Below are 27,807 nucleotides of genomic sequence, written 5' to 3' on the forward strand. Positions count from 1 at the left end.
CTCAGGACTCCTGGAGGCACTGCCTCTGGAGAATTCTCTTTGGCTCGCAGGAAGGTGACTCTGGAGGCAATGTCCTCGAAGGTTGCAGTGAGGCTTTGAAGAGTCATTCCAGTGGATGGAGGCCAAGGTGACTTCAGAAACGTGGAGATGACATCTCATGAGGTGATCCTGCTTGGTTGGAAGGTTCTCCTAGTGTTGACTTGGTTGTGCTAAGAAACATGGGCATCAGGTGTTGTTCTTCAGGTATGGACTTCTAAGTGGTCCCAATCTGGGTAGGAATATCGTTGTGGAAGTCTATGCAGCTCTCCGACTCACTCTGTCTCTGTCAGTTATGTGGAACAGAAGAAGCAGGGTTCAGAGCAAACTTGTGAAGGAATTCTCCCCATTTGTGTCTTGCGGACCTTGATTTTGCTCCTCCACAGAGGGAGAGAAGGGCTGTGTTGGGAGTGAAGTGAGTCCCAAGTAGTTTCGCAGGCTTTGTCAGGGTGACAGAGTTAGCAGCTGCACTCTCACTGCGCCAGAAGAGACCCGGGAAGGGATTGAGCCCCTTCTCTTGCCCGCAGGGGCTGGCGCTGGTTATGTCCCCATGGAAGTATGCCATGTGGGGACAAGGAGGAGCTGTAGGAAAAGTCTGGATGAGAAAGGAGACCAGAGTGTGAAACTTCATCTTTTTGTCTACTCTATGCTAAGGATGTGAGGTTGAACAGAAAGCCTTGTACTGCAAGTCAGGGAAGAATCCGGGTTCTAGTCCTGCCTCTGCCGTAGACTCACGGTATATGTCCCTGCAGATGGTATTCATTGCTCCCTCTCTGGGCCTCAGTTTCCCCACCAGTAGTCTAATGGTTTTCAACCAATGCTTTGGGAGGTGTTTCCTCCCCAGGGAGCGCAGGGTCTGAACCTGGAGGTGAGGCTGGGCTCCTGTAAGCCCTCTGATACTTCTACCAGAACGGTTTGGCCTTTGCTTGTTCACACATTCCACGTCCTCATATGATTTTGTTCAAGGAAAGAGTTCCATTGGTTTTTGTGTTTAAGTTTGAAAACCACCAACTTAGAGACTCAAAAATCCTTTCCAACATGAAAATCTTATGATTCTTCCCTTATGCCTCCCTGACTTTTGGACTTTGTCTCCTCTACCCCGTAGCACGTTCTGTGTTCACTGCTTATATCCTTGTTCTTCTCTTTCCAAAGGCTCCTCGCAAGCCAATTCCACGAATAATTATGAGCATGTGGGGCCTGCTGCAAAGGCTGCCTGGGACAGGGCACCCGGCCCTCAAACTGCTCACACTACGTGGTGGGCTGGGGACAGTTGAGCCAAAGACTACAGAACTACACTGTCTCACTCCTCATGTGCTTCCCCCATAACTGGGACCTCGTCTTACCTCTCTCACCCACAGCCAGCCCATGTAGGACAGAGAGTAGGTGCTTAGAAACTATCTCCCGAAAGGATTGATGAATGAATGGCTTGTTCCCGTCTTTGGGAGGGATCACAGATGTCCCTGTAGCGAAGGGCCTTCCCAGGACTGACTGGAGCTTGGTGGCTGCTGTGAGCTCTCTGTGTTCCTTTTATGAGCTGGGTTGGTTATGGCTCTTGGGGTCATCCCCTGTTACGGGTTAAACTGTGTCTCCTTAAAAAAGATGTTGAAGTCCTAACCCCCAGTACTTCAGAATGTGACCTTATCTGGAAAATATGGGTTGTTAGAGGTTTGTTCAAGGGAGGTTGCAGATGTAATTAGCTAAGAGGAGGTCATGCTGGATAGAGTTTGGTGGGCCCTTAACCCAGTGTGAGTGGTGTCTTTGCAAGAAGAGAAGAAGACACACAGGGAGAAGACAGTCATGTGACAATGGAGGCAGAGATGGGAGTGATGCACGCAGAAGCCAAGCGGCGCTAAGGAATGCCAGCAGGCACCAGAAGCTACGAGAGGCGAGGCAAGAGGCAAGCCAGGATTCTCCCCTGTAGATTTTAGAGGGAATGTGGCCCTGCTCACTCCTTGATCTCAGACTTTCAGCCCCCAGAACCGTGAGACAATACATTTCTGTTGTCTTTTTTAAAGATTTTATTTATTTATCAGAGAGAGAGAACGAAAGAGAGCACAGAGGCAGACTCTGTGCTGAGCAAAGAGCCAGATTCGGGGCTCGATCCCAGGACCCTGGGATCATGACCCGAGCCGAAGACAGACGCTTAACCTTAACCGACTGAGCCCCCCAGGCGCCCCTACATTTCTATTGTCTTCAGCCCCCCAGTCTGTGGTACTTTGCGAGGGCAACCGTAGGGAACGAATACATCACCCTACCCCCAATGTTACACTTAAAAGGAAAATCTACAGCCTCTTTTTCCTTTAACCTCTATGAAGTATTCACAGGAACATATGTTTCACTTGAATTTACTGTTTTGAAGCATGAATTAGTCTCTCATCAAAATACTTGATATATTTAAAGCTTTAAAATCCTCGTATATTGGGTCATATGTGTGCATATATTGGACAGTAAAATAGACAAATCAAAAAGCAAATGACTCCCCCCCCAACAAACCCCAAACTCCACTCCCAGCCCTCATCTTTTTTTAAAAGCAAATTTGCTGAGAATTGGCTGCTTCCTTTGACTTGTGAGTTCAAATGGGAGTTGGGTCTGGGGCCGAGTTTCACTTTCCTCTGGGCACGCTTGTCTGGATTCAGTGGGCTGCAGCATCACTGGTCATCCCTCTGAAGAAGTGATTCTACTTGCTTCTGACTATTCTTCTTGAGTTTTGTTTCACTGGCATCTTCCTGGGGGCTGGTTGCCCGCTGTGACTATTCCTGGGTGCCCTTGCTCAAGCCAGCACGGCCCCTCCTCCTCCATCCCCAAGGAGATTCAGGAATTCGTAGGACCCACCTCACCCTGGGTTATTGAATAACTGGTGGGGCATCGGGTGTCAGGGCTAAGAAAACAGAACTGCCTACCTGTTGGGCCAAATGACCTCACAGCCCCAGCTGGTCTCATGGCGCCGCCAGTGACACCTTCTGACAAGCCGCGCCTACCTCGTACTGTTCTGAACACCTAGCCTGATTATTGTCACTGTGCTCAGGTGAATGACAGCAGCCTAAGGCTCTGACTAAGCCTAGAGCAATCTTGCAGGAGGGGGAGGGGGTCTTTTTTTACAGCCTCAAGAACAGAAGATGGGAGTCGGAAGGAATGAAAAGCTTATTGCATTTTAGCTCAAAATCCACCATTAACCTCCCAACCTGGATCTCCAGCCCCCGTAGGTGTGGAGAAGACCACACCATCACCACCCACTCCCACCCCACCCCTCCCCCAAATCTGACCTGGCTGACCGGGGCTTTGCTTCAGGGAAGAGAAGTTTCTGGTGCCATTTTTCCAGTGTGGGTACCACAGCAGCAATAATGTGGGTAACTTTGATCCACAAATCGTTGGTGGGGAAAACCATCTCCCCGGGTTTCAGCAGACAACCAGGGGCCTCCCTTAGGTTGTATCTGGGGAACTGCTGGCTTCCCAGTCAGTGTCTCTGACAGATGACCGCAAAGACCAGGAGAACGGGGCATGATCTCCGACAGCAAGTTATGGTCTCCTCAAGTTTGGGTTGGAAGAACTGGAGGTCACTGAAGGTGTTCTGTGGTGACATTAAATTCATGCATTTGCTTGCTCATTCATTCACTTATTTGTTCATTAATTGGACATTTTCTGAATTCGTACATTAAAGGCCATGCACTGTGTGATGTTGGAGGTATAAAGACAATGGCACAGCTAGTGATGCTAGTGTGACTTGTGCCTAAGGAGAAGTCTGTCCAGGGGGCTGAGAAAGTTCTGGGGAAGAAGAGATCAACCAGTGTCCCCTGGACGCGGGGCTTGCTCTCGTGGGCTGAAAATTACCTGGACACTTAAGAGCTGTCACAGGCGAGCAAAAGGAGCCTGGAAGGGGAGTGTCAGTCCTCCCCAAGCAGGTGGGGTGAGGCAGGTACAGCAATGGTTCAGCCCAGTGGTCTCCTTGGAATCGTCATGTGCCTTCCAACTTCCTTATATGAAGGATTTCCTTCGAAAAGACAGGGAGAGAAATCGAAAGAAAGCGGAGTTCCAAACTTTTTTTTTTTTTTTAAGATTTTATTTATGTACTTGAGACAGGGAGAGAGAGAGAGAGTGCATGCGCGTGAGCGCACAATCTGGGGCAAGGGGCAGAGGGAGCAGCAGGCTCCCCGCTGAGCAAGGAGCCTGATGTGGGGCTTGATCCCAGGACCCTGGGATCATGACCTGAGCCAAAGGCAGCCACTTAACCCACTGAGCCACCCACGTGCCCCAGATTCCCAAATGTTTTGAGACAGAATTGGTTATGGCACATAGGACCCTATCCTTTCATTTCACAAAAAGAGGTCATAGGCGTCCTTTGGTCAACTCTCCGTCTCAGTTATAAATGAATTTAAAAGTACGTGGAGCTCTGGGCCTCTCTCCCAAGGTCAGACTTCCATGTTTACTTGTGCGTGCACTGGCTTCAGATCTCATTGGAACCATGCTGTTTTATGTACTGGCCTAACACATCCTAAAGCAGACGTTCTCCAACTTAGCACCTAAGAACAATATTGGCAAATTGTTTATCAAAGGGTCATGCCTGTTTTTATTTCCATAGTATATGGGAGTAAATGAGTTTAATTCTAAATTATCTGCTATTTGTCTCTTGCCAAACACATGAATGAGAATGAATTTAACCCTGTCCCTGTATCTGATAGAGTCAACACAAAGAAATAGGTTTGCATTGCATGAGTTTAGTTCTGTTACATTGAATTATAAATTAAACACGACCTTAGCTTTTCTTAGGTGTCATTACCAAACAAAAAAGGTGCTTTTTGCATTCTTCTTCTAAACCATCTTTGAGAACCCCAACCACTGGGCCACTCAGTGTCCCTTGTATCAGGACATATTAACTCCTTCACTTCAGCCTTGTTTCCATTTGTGTATCAAATAATAATACCTTGGCTCTCAAGAGCTCAGAGTTCACCTTGGTGCTTGTGGGAAGTAAAGGTTTCTGAAACCACCTCTTCCCCTCTTTTGGGGAGATTGAAAATAGGCTTAAGGACCCCGAGCCAAAGGCACATCAGGTATCAGTGTAATTGACGAGGACGGAAGCTTCCAAAACTGCAGGGTCTCTTTTAACCCCTGTATCCTGGAGTGAGGTGGGACCTCCAACTTCTTCCCTGCACTGGACCTTGGGACCTGCTTGTTCTGCTAAGCAGAGCTTGAGTCCACGTCTTTAAATTACCGTAAGGCAAGAGTGTGAGCTTGCTTCTAGAAAGCCGGGAGAGTGGCAGCAGCAGGAGAATGCCGACTGTCCCACTTGGTGGTGGTGGTGGGCAGCGAGGGGTGAGTCCCTGTGCAGGTGGCCAAGGCCTGAAGTCTGGAAAGGGGCAGAGAACAGGTGTCTGTCCTGCTGTGAGGAGACCAAGGCGCAGAAGGCAGGGACCGCATCGTGGTGCCCCCCGATTCAGTGACCACCTCTTGGTACATGTGGTGCTCACCAGTCTCATTGACATTGTCCAGGAGGAGAGAGCCGGGAAAGTTCCACTCCACCCCTCCCCTTGTGGACTGCGGTGTATAAGTCCCTCCTCCGTAGAAGGGTGAAGAAGAGAAAATGAGGTTTACTAAACTGCAATAGTCTGCTAACCTAGCTGTCTAACATAATTGTCCCTTTCTTTCTTCAGTGATGTTTTGGATTTTTCCCTCCATTTGTTTCTTGGGCTTTGCTATTATACATGTATTTGTTTTTTAATGGAAAGCAACCTAAATTTTTGTATGATACGACATACACGTAAATAACCAAAGGCTTGGAGTTCTAAGGCTGACATGTGCAAGACAGAGTGAACAAATGAAGACACTTTATGGGGGAGGCCTTAACCGCTAGGACTCCAGCAAGAACGCAAGTCAGCAGGATGATTTTCTACAGGTGTCAGGGCCTGAGTTGGGTGTGACTGAGCGCAAAGTCAGGAGATCGAAGACAGTGTTGGAAGTGGGAATAATCGTGAGTAGATATGAACAATTGTCATTCCTTTAGCCCTTTACAGTTTGTAAAGTATTTAACACTCATTATACATACCCCTTAATCTTCACACTAAGCCCATGAGTGCATATTATTATCATCCCTGTTTTAGCCATGGGAGACTAGGCTCAGAGAGTTCCAGTGGTGGATCTGGGGGTCACACCTGGGGCTTCTGGCCCCACATTGTATCTTTACCTCACCCTCTGGCCTACACTGTCTGGGCTGGGGAAGGGGACCGACCGGACTAAAAGGGAAAAAATGCTCTAGAGAGCAAAGGAAAATTATGATACTGAGTTAAGGCTGAGCCAGCCCGAGGAGGTCCAGCGCAGATTTCACGCGGAGGAAATAGGGAGCCATTGAAGGCTTTTGACCAGGAGTGTCACATGATACAAGTAGTAGGATCCATCGGTCCATAACTAGTGTTCCCAGAGGCTTGGGAGGTGGAAAGAGGGAATATGGGAGTAGAGATGCTGAGAGGGGGCTTCAGGAATGGGTCTCCAGATTCTATTGTTAACACCCAGGATGTTACTGGCTTTTTTCTTGGGATCCACTACTGTGCCATGGAGTTGGAGTTAGACACAGCTGAGATATTCCGTCCCTTTCATTCCCTGTCTTTATTAATGAACCAGTATGTCTGACGTTTGTTTCACATGATTTTGAGCGTTTCTGCTGTACCCCACCTCGGGGCCGCCTCTCTAAGCAAAGCTGTGATTAAAACCATGCACTAAGATGATTTAGAGTTGGAGCAAACATCGACTTTTATTTAATAAATTTCGTGAATATTTACTGAGAACCAGCTACGTGCTGGGTGCTGTGCAAAGCTGCTCTTGTGCGGAGATGGAAGGAATGGGTTGCAGAGTGGCGTGTTCAGGTGCTCCCAGGCTCCAGGGGGCGGGCGAGGAGGCAGGGAGAGGGAGAGAGAGAGAGAGAGAGAGCACGAGGGAGGGGGAGGAGGCGGGGGGAGGAGCTTAGACAGGGACACAAAGAACACAGGAGAGGGCTACCAAGACTGGCTCCTTTTCACACCAGGAGGACCGGGATTAGGCACGGATCCACCTGCAGCCGTGAATGTCCCACTCTGAGGTTGCCTTTGTCGGAGGATCAAAGGGTGTCTCGGAGCCGCCAGCAGCCCCAGCCCCAGCTAACTGCTCCTTTCTGCTTTGCTTCAGGACAGCCCTCTGAAACTGGCTGCTCCAGAATGTCGAGTTGGGAGTCTGTCTCCTCCCCCTCCTCCCTCGTCTCTGCTCCCCTGGGGCTGCAGTAGAGCGCCCCACCCTCAAAGGGGAAGTCTGTGCTGCGAGGTGCAACAGGACACCTGAGTCCTGCGTCACCGTATGCCCTTGGGCAAGTTATTTCTTCTCTTTGGTTCCTTCCTCTTTCGGAATTGGAGCAGCTCCGGGGGCTCTAAAGATGCGATGCTATGGTGATTACTACAGAATTGCAATGTCGTGCGTGTGTGCATGCGTGCGTGCGCGCGCGTGTGTGTATGTGACTTGCTGTTTAATAGGGTGCTAAGACAGCAGGGGGGCTGGCCATCCCGTCCCTCACCCCCACACGTGTGGCTCTCATTACTGTCAGGAGGCCTTAAGTCGGGCCCCATGGAGATGAGAACAGACCCCTTCATTAGGCACCGTTCCCAGAGCCAGAGAGGGACCAGCCTGGGCCTGGCTGCCCTGGCGTCGCGGGGAGCCCAGCCTGCAGGGCTGGAGGGGGGGTGGGAGGGGGAGGCTGAGGGCCGGGGCATCTGAAGGACTCAGCAGGTTTACACTTCGCTGACCCGATGGATGAATGGGGCCCTGTCCACCCACATGGGGGCCTGGAATCTTCAATTATGGCAATTACATCAACAGGTCGGAAGGGCAGCACTTTCCACTGAAGAGGTTCAGGGCTTAAAAGAAAAATCCTAAAGCCACTTTTTTTTTTTTTCCTTTCTTTCTTTTAAGGGGATTGGGTTGATGGAAGAAGACCCCCATCTGCAGTCTAATTGGGCTGTGGGTAGGAAACAAAGATGTGGCACGTTTTGCGGGTAAAATCTGGCTGGCACGTGTGTTCACCCGCTTCTGGACTTCTGGCTCTTCTCTCAAGTCGACTTTGCGTTGCAGTTCCCGGTGCACGTGTGGCTCTCCTGTCGTCTAACTGAGGGAGGGACGTGGCACCTCCATCCCTGAAGCTTCCCGGCATGCAGTGCAGTGGGCGCCACTCAAGGCAGCACTGAACTGGCCTCCCAGGGTTGGGAGGGTTGGATTAGACCTTGGAGAAGTCATGCAGTCTCTCCGACCCTTGGTTTCCCTAGCTGTATAATGGGCATAATGCTTTCTATCCTTTCTCCTTCCTCAGCTTTTAAAGAAGACTCTAGTTCCTGCTCTGTACTCAAGCTCATTAGTGGGTTTTTTGTTTCGTTTTTTCTCTCAGCCACCATGCTGCTAGGTAGGTGAGACTCAAGTGAGGCTCCCGCGCCAGCGGCCCGGGCATCAGCTGGGAGCTTGTTAGAAATGCAGAGTCTCGGGCTGCACACCAGACAGACTGAATCTGCATTCGAGCAACCTCCCCAGGAAATTCGTGTGCACATGACGGTTTGAGAAGCTCGGCTCTAGACGGAAGCTCACATACCACAAACATTAGTTGAGTGAGAGTGAACGAGACTGAGCCTTGTGGCCTTGCTCTCATCTATAAAATGGGGATAATGATATTTGTTCTTTCCCGTAGCGGGGATGCTGGGAGATCACACAGTGTAAAGTTGACCCTGGAACAACACAGGTTTGAACTGCGTGGGTCCACTTATATGTGGATTTTTTCCTATAAATATGGTAACGTCCTGTGAATGTATTTTGTCTTCCTTTTGATTTTCTTAATAACATTTTCTTCCTTTAGTTGATTTATTGTAAGAATACAGTATATAACACATGTAACACACAGAATATGTGTAGATCGACTGTTTGTGTCATCGGTAAGGCTTCCGGTCAATAGAAGACTATTAGTAGCGAAGATTTTGGGGAGTCAAAAATTATACTCAGATTTTCGTCTTCGAGGGGAGGCAGTGCCCCTAACCCCTGCATTGTTCAAAGATCCACTGTACTTTGTAATTATCAAGGTATTTTATGTTGTCACTCACTGGTCCATTCAATAAACGTTTGCCGAGCGGCTACTATAAGGCAGGCTTGGGGTTCATACAATATCATTCCTGTTTAGGAACAGTGTGCAGTCTTCTAAAAGTCTGATTTTTAAAGGAACTAAGTACAACAAAATGTGGTAAGTGCTATCACATGGGAGACGGTAAGGGTGGGCGATAATTCTGATGGCAGTTCAGGCCTGGGTAGGTTAGGAGAGGCTTCGCGGAGGGGTGACATTGAGCTTGTGTAGGCATGAGCCAGGTGAAGGAAGAGAAGGACCTTCTAGATGGAGGCTTTGAGGCATGAAAGAGGGTGGGGGACTTGGGGTGACCTTTATTCCTGAGGTCTACTGAGAGCGACCAGAGTGAGAGTGTATTTGCAGGTGGCCCCATGATTTGATTGATAAGTATGGACCGGAGAGGTCCTGCTGCCTGTTTAGTTTCTTTGGGGCCCGTCATCTGGTTCATTTTAGCTTCCAGTCCTGTGTTGGGGTTATCAGCACGAAAGTTATCGTCCTGCCTACACTGTTAAAAGTGCCAATGAGGAAGACATCATTTTTTTGGTCTGTTTGTTTATTGGTTTTTCTTTTTATTCCTCATCTGCGCTGATAGGCGAGGTTTACTGCCAACACCAGTGTTACACTTCTTAAGATTTTAACATAACACTGAGTAGTGGGGGATTCGTGAAGGAGCAGAAGGAGGTTTCCAGACATGTCATTTATTTTTATGGCCCAGTTGGAAAGGCAATTGGCACCTAGGCTGAGAATTGAGATGTCAGCATGTTTAGGAAATGGCCGGGGCCCTCCTTCGGCTCCAGTGAGCTGTGTCACTGCCCTGCTCCCCTGCGACCACCCCACTGTGTCCACGGCAACAGTGGTCACAGGCTCAGGGTGCTGTGGCTCTCAGCTGGCCCGCAGGGGACAGAGGAGAGATAGCAGAAACTCTGAGACAAGTGGGAGAGGTGGCTCTCGTCCAAAGCAGCCAGCAATGCCTCTGGGCTCTGCCTGGTCCCGGTGGGTGAGAGCAGAGGGGAGAGTGGGTGACACCGTATGGGTGTGGGCAGAAGTAGGCACAGCGCAGAGCAGGCGCGTGGGGTGAACTGAGTTCTCCTGAGGGTCAGGAGACTTACAGCTTGACGTGAGGCTTGAGCTCTCTTGGCTTGTCCAGGCCGCCGTGTGCGTGCGTATGCTGGGCCGGAATGCAACTGCACGATGGAGGGGGACGGACCCCAGTGCGGGGGGCTCTGGGGGCGCCTCAGTATGGCAGGAAAGTGGCTGGATGCTTGCTGGGGCTCCTTTTTGCCCAGTTCAAAGCTAAAGGCAAGGACTTGGGCTCGCTTGTCTGGGATAGCGCCCTTGGGTGCTCAGTTAATATGTAACCAAACTTGCAGAAAGGTTTATCTGTTGGTCTCTGGCAAGGACATTTGGGCAAACGGCTTTCTGCACCACTGCCCTCGGCATTAGTGTTTTTTCTCTTTGGGCAAAGGAAAGAGATAGAACCTTCCCATATCACTGGTCCCTTTTAGTTCTCTGTTGACATATGGGTGGTGAACTTTTTAAGAAAACGACCCCAGGGGCTTAATGCTCTGGGTGGAGCTTTGCTCTAAGTTTGGGAAGCAGCACAGCGCAGAGAAATGTGCAGCCAGGTAGGACTGGATTCAAATATGGACTCTTCCACTTAAGAATTGTAAGACTTCGGAAAATACTTTACTGCTACATGCCTCAGTTTCCCCAGTAGTACCGCAGGTGTGAACTGCTCTTCTTGCTGGATTGGGGGGGACCGAAGGACACAGTGCAATGGCAGCTGCCGTGCTGGGAATCTGGATGTGACCCAGCCCCCACCGGTCTAGAGAAGGAGAGTCGGCAGGCTTTCAGTTCATGAAAGCCATTTCAGTGGGGGCCAGCAAAGGAACCCAGCGTCAACCCTGCATCAGCCAGAAGAGGAAACTGCAGCCAGGAACACCCCACCCTGCGGGGCCCCTGTGACCACCACACCTGTCCTCAGACCCACACAAACACCACAGAAGAGGGAGCCCCACCGCCCTCAGGCTTCCTGATCTCGCTCTTGACACCCACTCTCGCTCCACCTGACCTGGCATTGGCTCCCCCAGCTCCAGTTGCCCTGCCTTCTTGGATCTGACCCTTGCCAGTTCCTTGCTGTCGCTTCCAACCGGCTCAAAAGTGACTCTGATCGAGCACGCAGGGCACGACTCCTGCCCCTCTGGTGCACCCATCTCCCTCCTCAGCGGGGCCAGGAGCTTGGTGCCACGAAGCAGCCTCCCCCTTCCTCTGGGTGCTCTGTTGGTTTCCGGGGTGCCATTTCCTCCTACCCTATCTCTTTCATGTTGTATTTTTTATAGCTGTGGGGAGCAGTCTTTGAGGATTTTGGGGGTGAACATGCCATAGGCCTGCTTCATCAAGAGTGGGAATCAGCGGGAGGAAAAAGGACGTCCTTAGAGTGACATGAAGAAGCTATCCGTCTCCCCTGCGGAGGGCAGAGGGGAAATCCTGAGCAAGCTCCTGATATCGAGGACCGAATCTGCCTGCTCTAGCTGCCGTGGAGATAAAACGTTTATCTCTCTGCCCTTGAGCCTCGGTTTCTTGTTTTGTAAGATGACTGGCAATAATGATTCCAATTTAGGCCACGCCATCAGGTTGCTATGAGGACCCCAGCAGATCCTGGATGTGAAAGGACTTGGTAAGCTCTGCAGCCCCAGGCCTCGACAGGGGCTGCCCACGCCGGTTCTCAGCCCCATTCTGGGTGGAGGTCTCTGTATCCTCAGCCGGGACATTCCTGCTTGTGCTGAGCAGCCCCCTGCAAAGGCCCCTGAGTTTCCAGGACTGGAAGACAGATGAATTCCACGTGATCCCTTTCCTCAGGCTTTTCTCCCAGATGGAGTGTACCTTGTGGGTGGTGAGGAGGCTTGAGGAATTCGCAAGGGTGACTTTGCGGGAAGCCTCCAGATGGGATCCCCGTGGCAAACACGCCTGAGCCGAGGACCCCAGCTCCCATCGCCCCCCCCCGTTAGAGGGGGCAGAGTGTGGCATATGTGTGGGGGATGTGGAGGGCTGCATGTGTGACATGGCGTCCCCATGGAGGCAGGGGGAAAAAGTCATAAAGGGCACGCAGTTATTATTTTGATCTCATACACAAAGAACCTGAGGATAAGAAGGGTCTAGCTCCTCCTCCATAATTGCACAGCTCAGAGAGGGACAGGTGGCATTTGAACTTGGGACAATCTGACTGCAAAGCCTTCACTGTTCCTTTACATCACCTGTCATGTGTGTAGTAATGGTCATCTCACAGCGTCAGTGAAAGAAGGATGGGAACAGTGCTGCATAGTGGTGGAAGAGGGAGGGAGCACTTCCCGTGGGAGAAATCCGGGAAACCTTCATTGAGGAGGTGGCTTTTGCTTCCAGGTTTTGAGGAAGAGGCCAGATTTGGACATTCAGAGACGTTTATTCTTTCTGTCAGTTGTTCATTCCGCGCTGTGTGGGTGGCCTCCCACACGTGGTGAATCTTCATAAAATCCAGTTAGTTCACAGCCTTGGCTTAGTTCACACTCTCCACTCTCCCGGCACAGAAGTCCCAGAGAGATGGGGACAGGAGAGGAAGTCTCTGTGGACTGGGTTCGACGCAGGAACTTTTCCTGGAACAGGCCCCGGGGAGAGGTCTGATGCAGTGGGTCAATTAAGAACTGGATTTTATTGCAGATTTATTGCAGCCTTCCTTCCTTCCTCCCTCCCTCCCTCGCGTCCTGAGTGCATGCTCTCTGCCTAGGGCAGTGCCGAGTGCCTGGGAAGGGGAGGTGGGGGCCCACTCGGACACAGTTTTGCCCCCCCCCGGAGTCTCAGTGTTTAACGATGGAAGGGATAAGGTTGCAGGGCCCCAGGGTCCCAGTGTTTGCCTAGAAACTCAAGAAGCCCCCAGCGTGGGGCAGGGTGACCCCATTGAGGGGTGTGGGTAACTAGAGTAAAGAAAAATAAGCTGGCCGTACAGATGGGGGTGGGGAGGGATGTTGGGGCGAGGGCGGGGGAGGGGGAGAAGTTGCAGGGCAGTGGAGGGGAAGGCCCGGGCCTGCCGCGGAGAGGGCTGAATGAGTCAGGAGCTGGGCAGCTGGCTCAGCCAGAGGCCGCCCCACCGCACCTGGCCTTGCCCACAGCTGTGCCCCAGCGAGCGGCCCACGCCAGCAGCCAGCTTTCATCAGGGCGGCTAGAGCAGAACTTGGCTGCTTCGCTGATTTTCTTCTGCTTCTTGCCGCCCACTCGGAGAAAACTTGTAGAAACTTTGCGTGTATCAGAGGTGATCGGAGAAATCATGGACGAGAGGTGCTGCAGGACATCCTTGCACGCACTTCCTTCGCAGGGTCGTGGGCTGCGAGCAAAGGGCCTGAGGTTTCTCCTTGAACGTGTGCCCTCCAGCTGCCTGCCGGTCGTCCCCCTCTAGGACTCTGCCCCGTCACACCATCAAGGCATCTCAGCCCTGGAAGGATCTGAGGGTAGCGAGGCCGGTGGTTGCTAAGCTGACAGAGGGTCACCTGGAAGCTTCTAAAAGTACACATCGCCAGGCTCTGAGCCCAGACGTGTGACTCAGTAGCCAGGGCCTGGCCCCTGTCCTGGTGTTGATTCTGTAGGTCCCACGCTCAGAGGGGGTGGTCCCCCGGGGCCAGTGAGGCCCGGGCAGCACTTTCCTTGCTCACGCTTGGCAACCGGCCTTTTCTTGTGAATTTATCGTTCTCATTAAGGGAATGGCTCTCAAAACCCGCTGAGAGGACCAACACTATTGTGCTCCTGAATGCAGGGCTGACCAGCCAGGAGAGGGGTTCTGGGCTGGCTCTGTTCCATTTTATCAAGGGGAAGGAGCCCTTCCCTGGGGGGCGGGGGGCATTGTCTGTGCGGGCCACAGTTGCCTTGAGATGCTTCCCCTAAGCTGTGGGGAGAGCTGGTCAGCCGGAAACATCCTCACCAGGGCTCGGCCTACCCAAGAGGAAGGTCTGTGGAGAAGCGCTGCTGACCAACCCCCACCCCCAGACATCCCCCCATCCCACCCCCCAGGCCTGGCTGAAGAGCAGGCTGTCTAATGGAGGAACTGAGGCCTTGGGCGTTTCTCTGGGAAAACACTTAAATTTTCATTTCTAGATCCCGAGAAGTGCTCAGTGCTCCTCTACCTGCCCTGGGAGGAGGGAGGATAGGGACCGGCTTCCCATGCTGAGCTCAGAAAGGGAGCGGCTTCCGAAGGCCCTGGTGCCTGTTAGGTACTGTCACATTGTTGAGACAAAAGTGAGAGAGAGGGAGAGAGAGAGGGAGAAGAAACAACGGACAAAGCAAATGCGGTAAAATGTGAACAGTTGTGAATCAGCTGGAGAAAGAATATAAAGATGTTTTTATATTAATTTTATTTTTACACTTTTTTGAAATTTTAAATTTCTTTTCTTTTTTTAAGAGATTTTATTTATTTATTTGAGAAAGAGAGAGATAGCAGGAGCAGAGGGGAAAGGGAGAAGCAGGCCCCCCTGCTGAGTAGGGAGCCCCAGGACATGTGACTGGATCCCATGGCCCTGGGATCACAACCTGAGTCAAAGGCAGACACTTAACCTACTGAGCCATCCAGGACCCCCAGAAGATTTTTTAACTTGAAGATAAAATTATTTTATTGGCTCAGTCGGTTAAGCGTCTGCCTTCGGCTGAGGTCATGATCTTGGGGTTCTGGGATCGAGCCCCACGTTGGGCTCCCTGCTCAGCGGGAAGTTTGCTTCTCCCTCTCCCTCTGTGCTCTCCCTCTCTCTCTCTCTCAAATAAATAAAATCTTTTTTTCAAATAAAAAAACTTCGTTAAAAAGGGGACGTGGTTTATTCAAGGACATAACGAGTTGGTAGTGGGGACCCTCTCCATGTAAGGCTCACTCGTCACACCTTACTATCTCAGGATTGATTTATTTCATAGACTCAGCTGAAATGCCAATTCTCAAGTGAGCCTTCCCTGGCCTCCCAGACTAGATCATGGACCCCGATCTCATGTACTTTTCCTTCCACTTATCACAACAGTTAAGAGTGAATTATTTTGAATTTAAGGCCTGTTTCTGCGGCAGGACTGCAAGTTTCTTGAGGGCAGGATCTCATTTGCCTTATCCCCGCTGTAACCTAAGGGTCTAACACGGTGACTGGCATTTAGGAGATGCCCCACTCGTGTTTGTGAAAGGCATGAATGAACGAGTGAGCGAGTGCAAGAGCGTGGCCCCAGATGTGCACAGGAGGACACACACACGTGCAACCATGTTCCTGCTCCGCTCTCTTCGTTCCTTTGCTCCGTATCCTACGCCGGCTGCAGATGCCAGGATTTACAGGGCAGCTGGCACGGTGGCATCATGCCTCTGGAAATGACATCTGGGAATGAATGACATCCTTTGGGAAGAGAGGATGATGCTTCTTCCCAGCCAGCGCCTCCCTCCCCTCCCCACCTCAAACCCAGAGGCTCTTCCGGTGTGGGGGGAGAGATGATGCTCTTGTAGCAGGTGGTGGAGGGATCCTAGAGACAGCAGGCTCCGAGAGGGGGGCAGGGAAGCAGAGTGGAAACCGCTGCCTTTCCGGAAACAAAAGAGCCCTTTAGAATCATTGGATATCATGTCTTCCTGCCCTGGGCCTCTGCCAAGCCTCCCTCTTCCTATTGTGGACCGGCAGCAACAACAGGGACCCGCATTTGCTCCTGCCCCTGCACTGCCTCGGGGGCCGGGGACTGGGGACGAGTGCTGTGTTGGGCAGACCTCCTGTGCCCAAAGGGCGCCCATTAACTGACGAGCTCTGATTTTCGTTTTTGAACGAGTGATACATCCCCATGTTTCAACATTCCAAAGAGTAAGATACACAGGCAGTGCATGCCGCCCCGCTGCCCCCTCTGCCCTCCATCCAAACAGTATGAAGGTTTTAGTTCTTAGGAATCTTTCTAGAGACGGTTTATGTGCATACAAGCAAATACACACATTCCCTGCAGGAGCAGAGTTCCACATACACTGTTTCTATTTTGCCCTTTGCCCTTACTGATAGATCCTTATTCTTTCTCGGTTACTTACATAGTATTCCATGGTGTCAGTGCACTGGGGAAAGTGTGTGGCCAACTTCCCCTGCCAAGCCATGTGCGCGAATCCCACACTTTTCTTCCTGGATTGTATTGAATGTGGAGGAGTGGGACGGAGAGTTACAGATGAGAGGGACCTTGCTCCTTGTGCTGCCCAGGATGGTAACCCCTGGCCGCGGGTGGCTCTTGGGCATTTGAAGAATGGCCAGCCAGCCTGGGGTGTACTGTAAATGTCTAATGTTCCCTGGATTTGGAAGATTTAATTTTTAAGATGTCAAATATCTTACCAATTAACGCATATTTATGTTTATTACAAGCTGAAATTATGATTTTTGAACATATTGGTTAAATAAAATTATCATTAAAATAAATGGCACTTTAAAAAAAACCTTTTAACAATGTGGCTACTAGCAAATATAAATGATATATGTGACTCGCATTCCTCTGTGGCCAGCATGTTTCTAATGGGCGAGGCTTCCCTGGAGACTTGGAGCCCAGGGAGGGAGCTGGGGCGGGAAGGAGCTAAGTAGATCAGAAGGGGAGAAAGCAAAGAAATTGAAGCCGATTGCTGGCAGCAACCTGTGGAAAGCTCCTGGGCTGGGAGTCAGGAGACTGGGTTCTCTCCTGTCTCAGTGTGACTCTCTGGGGGATCCCAGAACCAGCCTCCTCCCTTATCAGTCTCTGATTCCTTCTGTGTGCAAGATGATGGCTAGGATTTGAGAATGTTGCCTTTCCTCTCTGTCTGTAGAGCTAGGACAGTGCCCAGCACAGAGTGGGTGCTTGCTGAATGAATGAATGAATGAATGAACGGGAATAGCAAGTGGAATGGAAAATGTGAGTTTTCCTTTCTAGGTTAAGTATTAGACTCATCAAAGAATCAGGACCTGGAGGTCCCTAGAGATTGCGGGATGCCCTGGACCGTGAAGCCAAGACTCAGAATTCCAGGAATGACTTGCCCGAGGTCCCTCTGGGGTGTTAATGGCAGAACCAGGACCACAACCAAAGAACTTTCCCGAAAAAAGGCTGTTACGAATTAGTATCTGCTCTTGGGAATGTCTGCTGCAAATGCAGCTTGGCCCTGGCACCCCTCCTCCTTCCCCTCTACCCATTTTCAGGGTGTGGGATGACTCGTCCTACCGCTGTGAGGCAGAAGGCCTGAGGAAGTGTGGGGTCAAGCAGAGCCCACTCAGAACCAAGGGCTCAGCATTTCCCAGTGCCCTTGGGCCAGGAGGGCCTTGCTCCAGCGTGAATCCCCAGGTGGAGGCCCTGCCACCTCCCTGGCCCCGGGCCGCTGGGCCGCTGGGCCTCTGGGCCTGGAGTAGCTGGAGTCCAGCCTCCAGGCGGGCAGGAGCCAGCAGGCTGCTATCAGCCCAGGAGACAGCAGCCTCTTAAATCATTCCCGCTCCGGTGGGAGGGGTCGGCAAGGGGATTTTCAGAGATTATATTGAAAGAATTACAATGGTGAGGGAAAGGAGCCGAGTTCCCACAGAGTGTCCGGTCACTCCTGTGGGGGGCTGTGGGAGCCGGGCCCGGCTGCTGCTTTCTCCCTAGGCAGCAGCACACACAGTTTTTAATAATTAAGTAACTTTAATTGTCCTGGGAAAGCCGAGCTCGCCTTGGGGCACGCTGCACAAACTCATAATTAATGTTACCAAGAGAGATTAGCAAAGGAGAACTGAGAAATGATTCACTTTTTTAAAAAGCGCCTCACTGTTAAGCCTTATTATCCTAAGTTTAGAACCTCATTTATCTGCTTTGAGAAAAAAAAAAAAAAGACCCGAGACCCAGAAACTAATGCATGTGAAATTAAAACTCCATGTCTTTGTAATCTCATTTAAAATCATCAGATAGGAAAATGTTGCCGTTTATTGATTCCATTCTGGTGACTGAGAGAAAATTTAAGACAGAGGAATATAGTTAATAAGTAATAAGGCACTAATACAAACTCAAGCTTTTTACTGCTGTCCACGTTGCTTAGAAATCATTGCATTTGAGGATTTTGTGCAGCAGTTTTTTCTCCCTGGCTGCGTATGGAAGACATCCCAAATTCTGCGTAATCTTCACTGATGATGAGTCATATGCGGTGATACTGGTGGGGTGCCTGGCCTATTGGCGTTTGGTACATATTTGATGAATTAAGGAATGAGTGAGCACATTCATGCAAGGTGGGAGGACTCCAGAAAGGAGAGCTCTGTCCTTGCACAGACATGCCTAGGCCATACGAAGGGCAAGCCCAGCCCATATCCCGGGAAGGAGTCTGGTGCTGACGAGGGGAGAACAGACAGAGAAAGAGGGGGAAATAAGGTCGTGATGATACAGCTGGGGGAGGGGAGCAGGGGGAGAGAAGCCGTGAAAATAAGGAGTGGGTAGAAGCATGAGGGCAGAAGGTGCAGCCAAGCACAGAAATCAGGCCTCTGGTGGCCCTTGTGCATAATTAGTAGCCATAAATAGGACCTGATCGGTGGCCCTAAACGAGCCAGCGTGCTTCCGTGCAGGCTGCTCATGTCTCCGCAGCACTGCCCTGCTTTCTCCTTCCATTCAGACCACAAATATTTGTATCCTAAACGATGGGTGTCTCACTCTTCCCAAGCACCATTTTACATGGATATAGATGGAAAGCCCTGGAACGTCGGTGGGAGACCTTGGCTCTACACCTAGATATAGGATTCTTTTCTCCTCCCTGAGCCTCAGTTTCCCCATCCACAAGATGGGAACCATATTTGGGCTCTCCTGAGGCTTTACCGATGGTGTGGATGGCAGCGCCTTGGGAGGTGGGACGATGATACTAGCAGTTCCTGCAGCCCCGTTTGCAGGTAACCATGGGGGAGTTTCCGTGATGGGTGCTTCTTTCCTTCTGGCTCTCCGCAGCTCTCCCAGGGGTCTGTTCTCACCACAGCCCCACCAGATCCGGCTCCGATGGCCCCTGCTCCCTCATCCTGGAGTGGGAGCTAGGAGGGGGATTAGCTGCCTACAGCCCCCTGTGAGGGCACTTTTCCAGAGAGCTTGGCTGTCCCCTGAACATCACTTAATCCCGGGAGAGGCTGGTGGGTAAATAAGGAGGGGTGGCTAATTCTGTTCAAGGTGGGACTCCTCTCAAGGTCTCTACCTGGGACCAGACAACTTACAAAGAATGAAAGCTTTTAAGACCTGAAGGAATGAAGCCCCTTTGTGACCTCAGGCAAATTGCATCTAAGCCTTTGTTGCTTGAGGGGAAAGGGTAGAAGGGGCATCAAGGAGGCGCCTGCAGAGCTTTTCCTGAGCGTGTAGAAACTGAGGCACTGAGCACTGAGGTACCAGAGCCTGGGAAAAGCATTCAGACCTGTAGGTGGAGAGGCGGGGTCCGGGGGAAAAGGGGCTTGCCATAGTCCCTCAACGTGTTTTATACATTAGAGATTAGGAAGTGCTTTCCCATCCACGAGCACGTTTGATCTGCATGAAAATTCCAGGAAGGAGATACTGCTATTCCCATTTTGCAGAGGAAGAAACTGAGGTTTCCGAGATTTTACTTGACCAAGGAAGGACTTGAACCCAGGTTCTCAGACTCTTTCTACCCAGTGAGAGGCTGCCCATCATAATCCCGTACTTCCTTCTGGCTCTTAAGTGCTGTGATCTCTGTTCCTTGTCTTTTCCAAAATGTGATGCTATATATTTAATTATAACCTTGGAGCTCAGACAAAAATTTTTTTATTCACTCATCTTTTAATCATCAATCTATTGTTTATTCAGCTTATATGCTTATGTGTCCTGAGAAACTACTCCGCGTTGAAGCTAATCAGGATTGCTGACTCCCTGTCTCGCACTGAGTATGATTTTTAGATTTTAATTAAATTACACAGGCCAACGTGCGACAATCCAAGTTATAAGAGAAAAAGAGCAAAAAGTAGGCCCCTCCCCTCTTGTTCTCGATCCTCTGCCCCTCGGGGCTTCTCCCAGACACAACCAGTGCTGCCAGCTTCTTACGCACCCCGCAGAGATGGTTTATGCAAAGGCAAGCGCGCGCACACACACACACACACACACGCACGCGCGTGCGCTCACGCGTGTTTCCCTTCTTCCAAAATGGCGGCATACTCTGTGTACTGTTTCTGTGTCTTGTTCTCTTGCTTGTAAAACTGTATCAGGGAGATAGCTCCGTATCAGAACAGAGAGAGTCGGGCCAATCTTTCTAAGTGGCTGACTGGCATGTCATTTTACATTTTATTTAACCTACAATTTCATTTTTTTAAACTACTTGCCTACTGATGGACACTGGGCGGTTTTCATTATTTCGCCATTCACGTGCTTCTGTAACCTCCAAGCCTCAACATGATGTTGGAGTCATTTGGTGCAGTGGAGATCTGGGGACCCAGCATTGAGACCTGAGAGTTCTACCCAGTCTATAGTAATTAGCTATTTGACTTGAGGCAAGGGCCACTGTCTCCTTGGGCCTCGGTTTCACCATCTGTCAAGGGGGACACTGGGCTCTGGCTGGTGTCTGGTGTCCTTCCCGGCCTGTTTCTGAACCTTGAGTCCTCCAGAAGCAGCAGAGCGGCCCACTGAGGGTCAGCGGGCTTGGTGACCCGTGAACCTCTCTGGAGCTGATCTCAGTGATGCCGTATTGAACTCAGTCAGGCAAGTTTGGCCTTGCTCTCCCCTGGATCCAGGGTGATTCAGGGCTGGTAGCGTGGCTTCCCCACCAGCAGATGAGCTGCAAGACACCTTTCTTGGCAATGTGCTTAACCAGGGCTCCGGGAATGTCTGATTACTCATCTGTTTTGCAACGGCAGCAAACTCCCAGGGAGAAGGGGAGGCAGCTAGCGTGGCTTCCTTCCTGAATTAATGACTTGAGCGTTCGGAATGACTAACCAGTTCAGCACTGAGCAGAACTGGGTGGTTGAGTTGGGGTTGGGTGGCCGCGAGGCAGATGGGCTGGATGTTGAGTGGGCTTTAGCATCTCCGGATTTCCGCTTGAATGCCGGTGGGTCTCCATGCTTTCCTTTTAGGGGGGCAGGACTGGGGTCAGATATCCTACCCAGAGCCAGTCTCCACTGTGTCCTAGAGTCTGTCTAGCTGGGCTGTGGTCCTCGTAAGCCGATTGCAAAGTTCTCTAACCTCCACTTCCATCCTGCGGAGGGAAAGCCAAGTGCTTATGGAGAAATCCAGGCGTGAAATGCAAGGCAGGATGGATGAATGCACCATCTTGTATGCTACTCTGTGTACCTAAAAACAAATTGTGAAATTCATCTATTACTGGGAGGAGGCACGAGGAGGTAGGAGTCTTCTTTTTGCTACACTTCTGGGACAAGAGTCACAGATACATGGCTCCCTGGCTTCTTCCCTTCCTTCTCTTCTCTGAAGCAGCTTACTGCAGATTCTAGGATTCCTGGGGACTGGAGGGAGTCTTTCTCCTTTAAAGCAAGGTGTCCAGTTTCAGAGCCCGCCCTATCTCGCTCCACTCCCTTTCTTTCTTCAAGTGTCGCCTTTCAGGCCCCAGGGGCCCAGCCCTCTGCTTTCCAGCAGTGATTAGGCAACCGCCCTGTGTGGTGGCCCCGGGGCCATGCCTGGACTGTGGCTGTGGTGCAGCCTATGTCCCTATGGGGCCTCCTGCCCTGGCCTCACCTGGCTTCGTCCCCAGAGTCCTGCCCCGAGCTCCTTGGCTCTGGGCGCTGTGTCCTGTGATGAATCCCCTCCCCTTCTCCTCGGCCAGCTTGAGCTCTCCTCATCAGCTCCCTGACTCCTTGGAGAAGAGGGATCCTTTCTTTCTGGCTTCTCTTCTTTGGCTTCATTTTGAAACTGCTTTCCTGATGGGCACACAAGATGTGCCACCTTGGCCTGTGCCATTTGGAACTCAGGCCACAGGAGATCTCTGTGTATCCTGTGTGTGTCAGGCCACCTGCCTCCAACAACATGGGCTAGGCCCCGTCTTTGTACTGTGACACTTGCCCTGGCCCTTCCATGGTCAATAGGGGGGTTCCTCTAAATTTTCCTTTCTTCCCAACTTATTTCCTTTGCAGGGCTTCTTGGGCCAACATGGCCACTTGAGGTTGAAAGGAGTCAACATTTGACCAGTGCTGTGCCCAACATAGATGCTCGATCATTGAATGAATAGATGGGGGATGATTCTTATCTTGGGCAATGTCACATTTCCTTCACTTTCAAAACCTTAAAATTGCCTTTTGCTACATCTGCCTGGACCAACCGCTCAGTCCTCAGTCACCTTCTTGGGCACAAGTCCGCCTCCCTTGGGGTAATGGCAGCCAAGTTCCTCATGTCAGAGGGGGCCTGTTGCTAATAAGTTCACCACTTTCCCCACCTAACTGAGAGGAATTGGTTTTGTGGAAATCACCTTTCGTTACAATCTTTAATAATTTAGGATGAGGCGCCCTACTTGGCCATTTTTGAGAAATCCCCCCACAAATTGACTTCATATGCTCAGAGTAGCCAGAGAGAACCTCCCTGAGAGGGAGGCACATCCCTGGAGAAGTGCTCTCTGTCCCTCCACCTCTGCTCAGTAGCTCTGGGCTCTGGGCCTTGATTTCTGCCTCTCCCCCACGGTAGTACTGGGGCCCTGCCCTGCCCTGGGCCTACGGGACAGGCCCTGCTCCTCAGGGAAGGGGTCGTGTCTAAGGGTGAAGCACGCCAACGTGTGTATCTCCGGAGACTAGGGAGGAAACCTAATGCATTGCCTCCTTGAAGATTAACAAGCTATTTGACCAAAGAGATTTTTTCCCTTTTCTGTTCTCTACCTCATTCCCTTTCTTTCGGGTGCTTTTCACACCAAGCCACTGAAATCACGGGGTATGGGAGGTATTTTTCTCTTTAGAAATCCTTTTTCAGGCAACTATGTCAAGAATGTTTTCATACTTTGGATTGGATGGGGAGGGAGGAAAAAAAAAAAAGCTTAATCCCCCCCAGATGGGTATTTCTCTGAAAACAGACATGCAAATGTTGGGCTTGTCAAACCCTAAAATATTTTCTTTATTCTGGAGAATTATGGCAGACTGCCCGCTGAGCCTGGGAGATCCGACAGGGGAAGGAGGGAGCCCTAGTATGGAGCAAACAGAGTGTGGGAAAGGGCAGACAGCGGGGGCAGAGGCACGCGCCGGCTCTGCTCTGCGAGCGCAGGGACATGGCCGCTCTGCACCCACCACATTGGACTATTCCTTCCTCCCCCTCAGGTTCTGTTGGCTTGAAGCTCACCTTGCAGGATCTGGAGATGGGGATGCAGGGAAAAGCCAGACGCATGCTTGCAAACATCCTCATGGTCAAGCTGCCTGTGGGAGGCCAGCCTGTGTCACCCGGGTGCTCCCACCAGGAGCTGGCGCTCACGCCTGCCAACCTGAGTGTAGCACAGAGACTTCGAGAGAAATTGTCATGCGTGAGGTGGCCACCGGAGCATTCTCCTGAGGAATCCGTAGAATCTTTCCCACCCAGAGACCTAGGGGTGAGACAGGAGGCAGAGTAGCAAATGCTTCCTCTAGGCTACGAAATCATTGCAAAGCCCTTCACTGAGGCCATGCTACTCCTAGGTGATGTGTTCACAGCTCTGTGGGAGAGAGAGACAAGCAAACATGCATGTTAGCACAACGCAGACTGGGCTGAATGCGCCAAGAGAGGTGCAAACCTTCCCTGCCCCACACCCTCCCAAATATGGGTAAGCCATTTACAGCAGGTGAGAAAATGGCTTGAAGATATTTTATTGCATCTGGAGTTCTAGAGAAGAACCATTCTAATTTCTTTAGGCTTTGGGTTCTCATTCCTGGGCACTTTGCCCAGTGAAAGTATGGAAATAGGGCAGGAGGTTGGCCTACCCTGCACGGTTGGGAGTGCTTGGATTGGGCACACGTCTCCTCAAGGCTCCAGGAAGAACCATGGAATGGGCTGCTATCCGACCCATCTCTCTGGATTGTTTTGAGAATCCCATGAAGTAATTGTTGTGATTATAGTTTGTATATTATAAATCAGTAAATAGCTAAAGAGTAGTGTTATTTCCTTGAGAATTACTGCCTTGAAAGCCTAATGATGTCTTCAATTTATTGAGCAACTTTTATGTTCCCAGCATTGTCTAGGGCATTGGTCCTGCTGTATAGGTGGGGATCTGGAGGCTTGGAAAGGCCACTGAGCAGTCTTTCCTAGGTCCCACAGCCAGCTAGTCAGTGAATTGGGATCAGAGCTCAGTCCGTCTGCCTGTGAAGTTCAGGCTCTTTCCATGAAAGGCCACCTTGGGGACCCTGGGTCATCTGTCTCCTGACTCTATTGGGTTTAGTTGTCCTCGGCAAAGTAGGCTGCTGTGCCAGCAAGATGTGGGGGTCATAGGGACAGCTTCAGGGACAGGCAGGGTCTCCCCTCCTGGCTCTAAGGACCATGCGGGTTAACCCCAATTAACCGCATATAAATGCCCTGAGCTTTTCTTTTCAGGAAGACATGAACAGTAGCTGCGGTGGGAGGAAATGGTCCCTCAGAGATGTTCACAGCCTAATCTCTGGAACCTGTGAATATGTTATGTTCTATGTCAAAGGGGGATTAAATTTGCAGGTGGAATTGAAGTTATTAATCAACTGACCTTGAGAAGAGGAAACGGTCATGGCTTTTGGGGGGGGGCAGTGTAATCACAGGGGTCCTTTTAATGGGGAACAGGGAGCCAAGGGAGTCAGTGTCCGAATGGCGTGATGTGAGAAAAACTTGCCCGGTCGCTGCTGGCTTCGAGGCTGGAGGAAGGGATGCAGGCACCCTCTAGAAGACAGAAAAAGCAAGAAAACAAATTCTCTCCTGGAGCTTCCAGCACAGCCTTGATTTTAGCTCAGTGAGACCCACTTCAGATTTCTGAGCTCCAAGTGCTGTCAGACAATATGTTTGTGTTACTTTTAGGCACTAAGTTTGTGGTGGTTGGTTACAGCCCCCGTGGGAAACATATTCATCATCTTAGGGAGGAGAAGGGCTCAGGTGGGTTGAGCCTGTGCCTTGGACTTAGCGACAGACGTGGTAGAAGCAAGCACAGCTCTGCAGGCTTTCCAGAAAACCCCTCTTCCTCCGGCTCTGGGGCGGCCTGCAGGTGCCCGAGGCTTTGAGCCACAAAACCATGGAGGTGCTCTGGCTGCACTTCACCTTGGGCCACCTCACGAACCTCTCACTCCCTGTTCTGGGACTTTCTGCTGTGTAATATGGACATTCACCAATGTGGCGCCTGGAGCTGCACGGGACCGCCCTTGACCAGTAGTGGACAGGAACCTAGAGATAAGTGCTTGCTTCCCGTTTCAGTGCTCAGGTGGGCAGTCGGAGATGCTTTTTTTTTGCAAAGCTTTTAGGAGTTCCCAAGGGGTGGAGCACTTCCCAGGTGAAAGCTGCCTCAGGAACATGTCCTTGTGTCCTCGCTCTCCTCTTTGTGTGGGCTGTCCCCTCTTCCTTTCTTCCCCTCTCAACAGGACCTCACTCCTGCCCCCTGGGGTCATCACCCGAATGAATACCTGGATGGCGCCTTTTGTGTCTAGCCCTGCTTTGGGAGGAAACTGCTAAGACAATATGCTGAAGAACAGCTGCTCATCTGGTATTTGCTCAGAAGTATGTCCCCTGCCCAGTGTCCCAGAGCTGCGAGAAGCTCGTGCTGGCCAGGGGTGGCGGGTAGGAGGGCACCCCGGGACATGCAGAGCGGCCCAGCTGTGGGTGAGCCTGCCTGGGGTCTTGGCTGCGGATCCTCCCTGGTCTAGAGACAGACGAGGTCTGGAGGGGTCATTTCCAGGCTCTTGGGGATACCACAGGCCCTGCTCCTTTGGTCAGCCTAGTCCCTTAACTCCGGTGGGCTTCGCTCTGAGCATACCCACTGTTCCTATCATTCAGAACGGATGTTCTTCTGATGAAGTGAATGACATCATCAGCGAGCAGGCTGCAGAATGGGTGATTTGGGAAGCGGCTGGGAAGCTGGGAGCCTCCTGGCCCCTCAGCTGGGCAGCTGTTCCCAGGGCTGGCTGAGCACGCCTTTGCAATGGGCTCTTTCCCTGCCCCCACCCGAGGCGGCCTCGGTCATGCTGATGGGCCAAGCGACCTCTTGGATCCGAGGCTTTCCTACCAACCATGCCCAGAACAGATGGAAACGGATCTCCTGAGCATCTCCAGCTGATGCGGATTTCACAGCAGGCGGAAGAGAGGGGGGAAGCAGACAAGCCAGCCCCTTCCCACGGCCGCTCGGGAGGCCACACTGGTTGTTCAGCTGTTCACCCTCTCTCCTTGTGAAAGAGGGGGCTTGAGATGGGGGATCCATTTCAGCGGCAGTGAGCCTAGCAGCTAGAAATTCAAAACACCCCAGTTCCTTTCGGCTTTTAACCAGAGCTCCAAGGATAGCCCTTACCTTGCACAGCATGGCCGCATAAAGGGCTAGACTGGTCTCCAGTCCCCCAAAGCCCCCTCTCCCTCCCCCATTTCCTGCCGTGTTGTAGCTGCTGTTCTTTGCTCCCATCCTGGTCTCCTTCCACATAAGCACATCCACCGTATCCCTCTAGACCTGGCCCAGATGCCACTTTCTCCAGGAAGCTGTCCCCTTCTGCCCCCACCCCCATTTTAGCAGTAATCTATCTCTCTTTCTCCGTTCGTCCCCAAAGGCTCCATCTGTGTCACTCAGATGAAACCAGTGACTTTCTGTCTGGGATCACAATTGCTCCTGGTCATTTCTCTTATTGGACTGGATCCTTTTCAGAGCAGGAAATGGCTCTTTCTTGGCCTCATAGTCCCCATGGAAGGTGCCTGGTAATGTCTTTTTTGGTCTGGTTGGTTTTGTTGTTATTTTTGCCGAGTGCGCGTGAGATAGCTGATGTCAAAAACTGCTTTTCCCCCAAACCCTGTCTTAGTCCGCTTGGGCTGCTAGAACAAAATGCCGTAGAGCCGGTGTCTTAACCCATAAACATTTATATCTCACAGTAAGGCTGGGAAGTCCAAGATCAAGATGCCAGCAGATGGGTGTCTGTTGGGAACGCACCTCCTGGTTTGAAGGCTGCTGCTGTCGTGCTGTGTCCTCACATGGCAGAGAGAGATGTCCTCCTTATAAGGGCACTAATCCCATCATGGGGGCTCCACCCTCGTGACCTCATCTAAACCCAATTACCTCTTAAAGACCCCACCTTCAAATACCATCACAAGGGGGATTAGAGGTTCTACACAGCGATTCCGGGGAGGGGAGAGACACGCAAATGTTCAGTCCACAACCTATCTTGTAATCATAACAACCTCTGAAATAAATACTCACAATTTTGTTCAAAACAACCATCTTTTGGGTACGAACTGTGTGACAAGCATGGGATGGGGAGCTAGCTGGAGGGAGGGATTCAGTGGTGGGGAGACCCAGTCCCTGTGCTCTGGGAGCTTCAAGTCACCCAGACAACCTGCATCTTGTCATTAGCGCCAGGATGGCCAGGGACGGGCAGGGGTCAGGGCGTCCCAGAGGCCACGGGACGGAGAAGAGGTACCCTGGTGCGGGCATGCCACCGCGGGCTGGCTCGGGGCGAGCTCTGCCACCGACTCTGGCGAGGTCCCTAATGGACTTTGAAGATGTCTCACGCCCAGTGAGAGCCAAGAAGCCTCTTCCTTCTGTTCATTTTTGTCTTATTCAGGCCTTTAAGGCTTTACAAGTCCCCCAGTACTTGAAG

General features: G+C 51.3%; 1 long non-coding RNA gene across 29 annotated transcripts in view; it reads left to right on the plus strand.

Annotated features, from left to right (window-relative positions):
- LOC105239529 overlaps nt 1-27,807 on the plus strand; it is a 159,750-nt gene that overhangs the window by 15,192 nt on the left and 116,751 nt on the right. For 8 of the 29 annotated variants that reach the window (XR_004625668.1, XR_004625651.1, XR_004625682.1 and 5 more), the window contains exon 1: nt 10,815-11,822. The exons of 2 other annotated variants lie outside the window; for them this stretch is intronic. This is a non-coding gene — a long non-coding RNA (uncharacterized LOC105239529). Of the gene's footprint in view, nt 1-10,809; nt 11,823-27,807 lie in introns of those variants that run through there. 19 more of the 29 variants (XR_004625676.1, XR_004625659.1, XR_004625652.1 and 16 more) reach the window with 6 other exon arrangements.

Source organism: Ailuropoda melanoleuca, chromosome 1, assembly GCF_002007445.2.
Source record: "Ailuropoda melanoleuca isolate Jingjing chromosome 1, ASM200744v2, whole genome shotgun sequence".
Taxonomy (NCBI): Eukaryota; Metazoa; Chordata; class Mammalia; order Carnivora; family Ursidae; genus Ailuropoda; species Ailuropoda melanoleuca.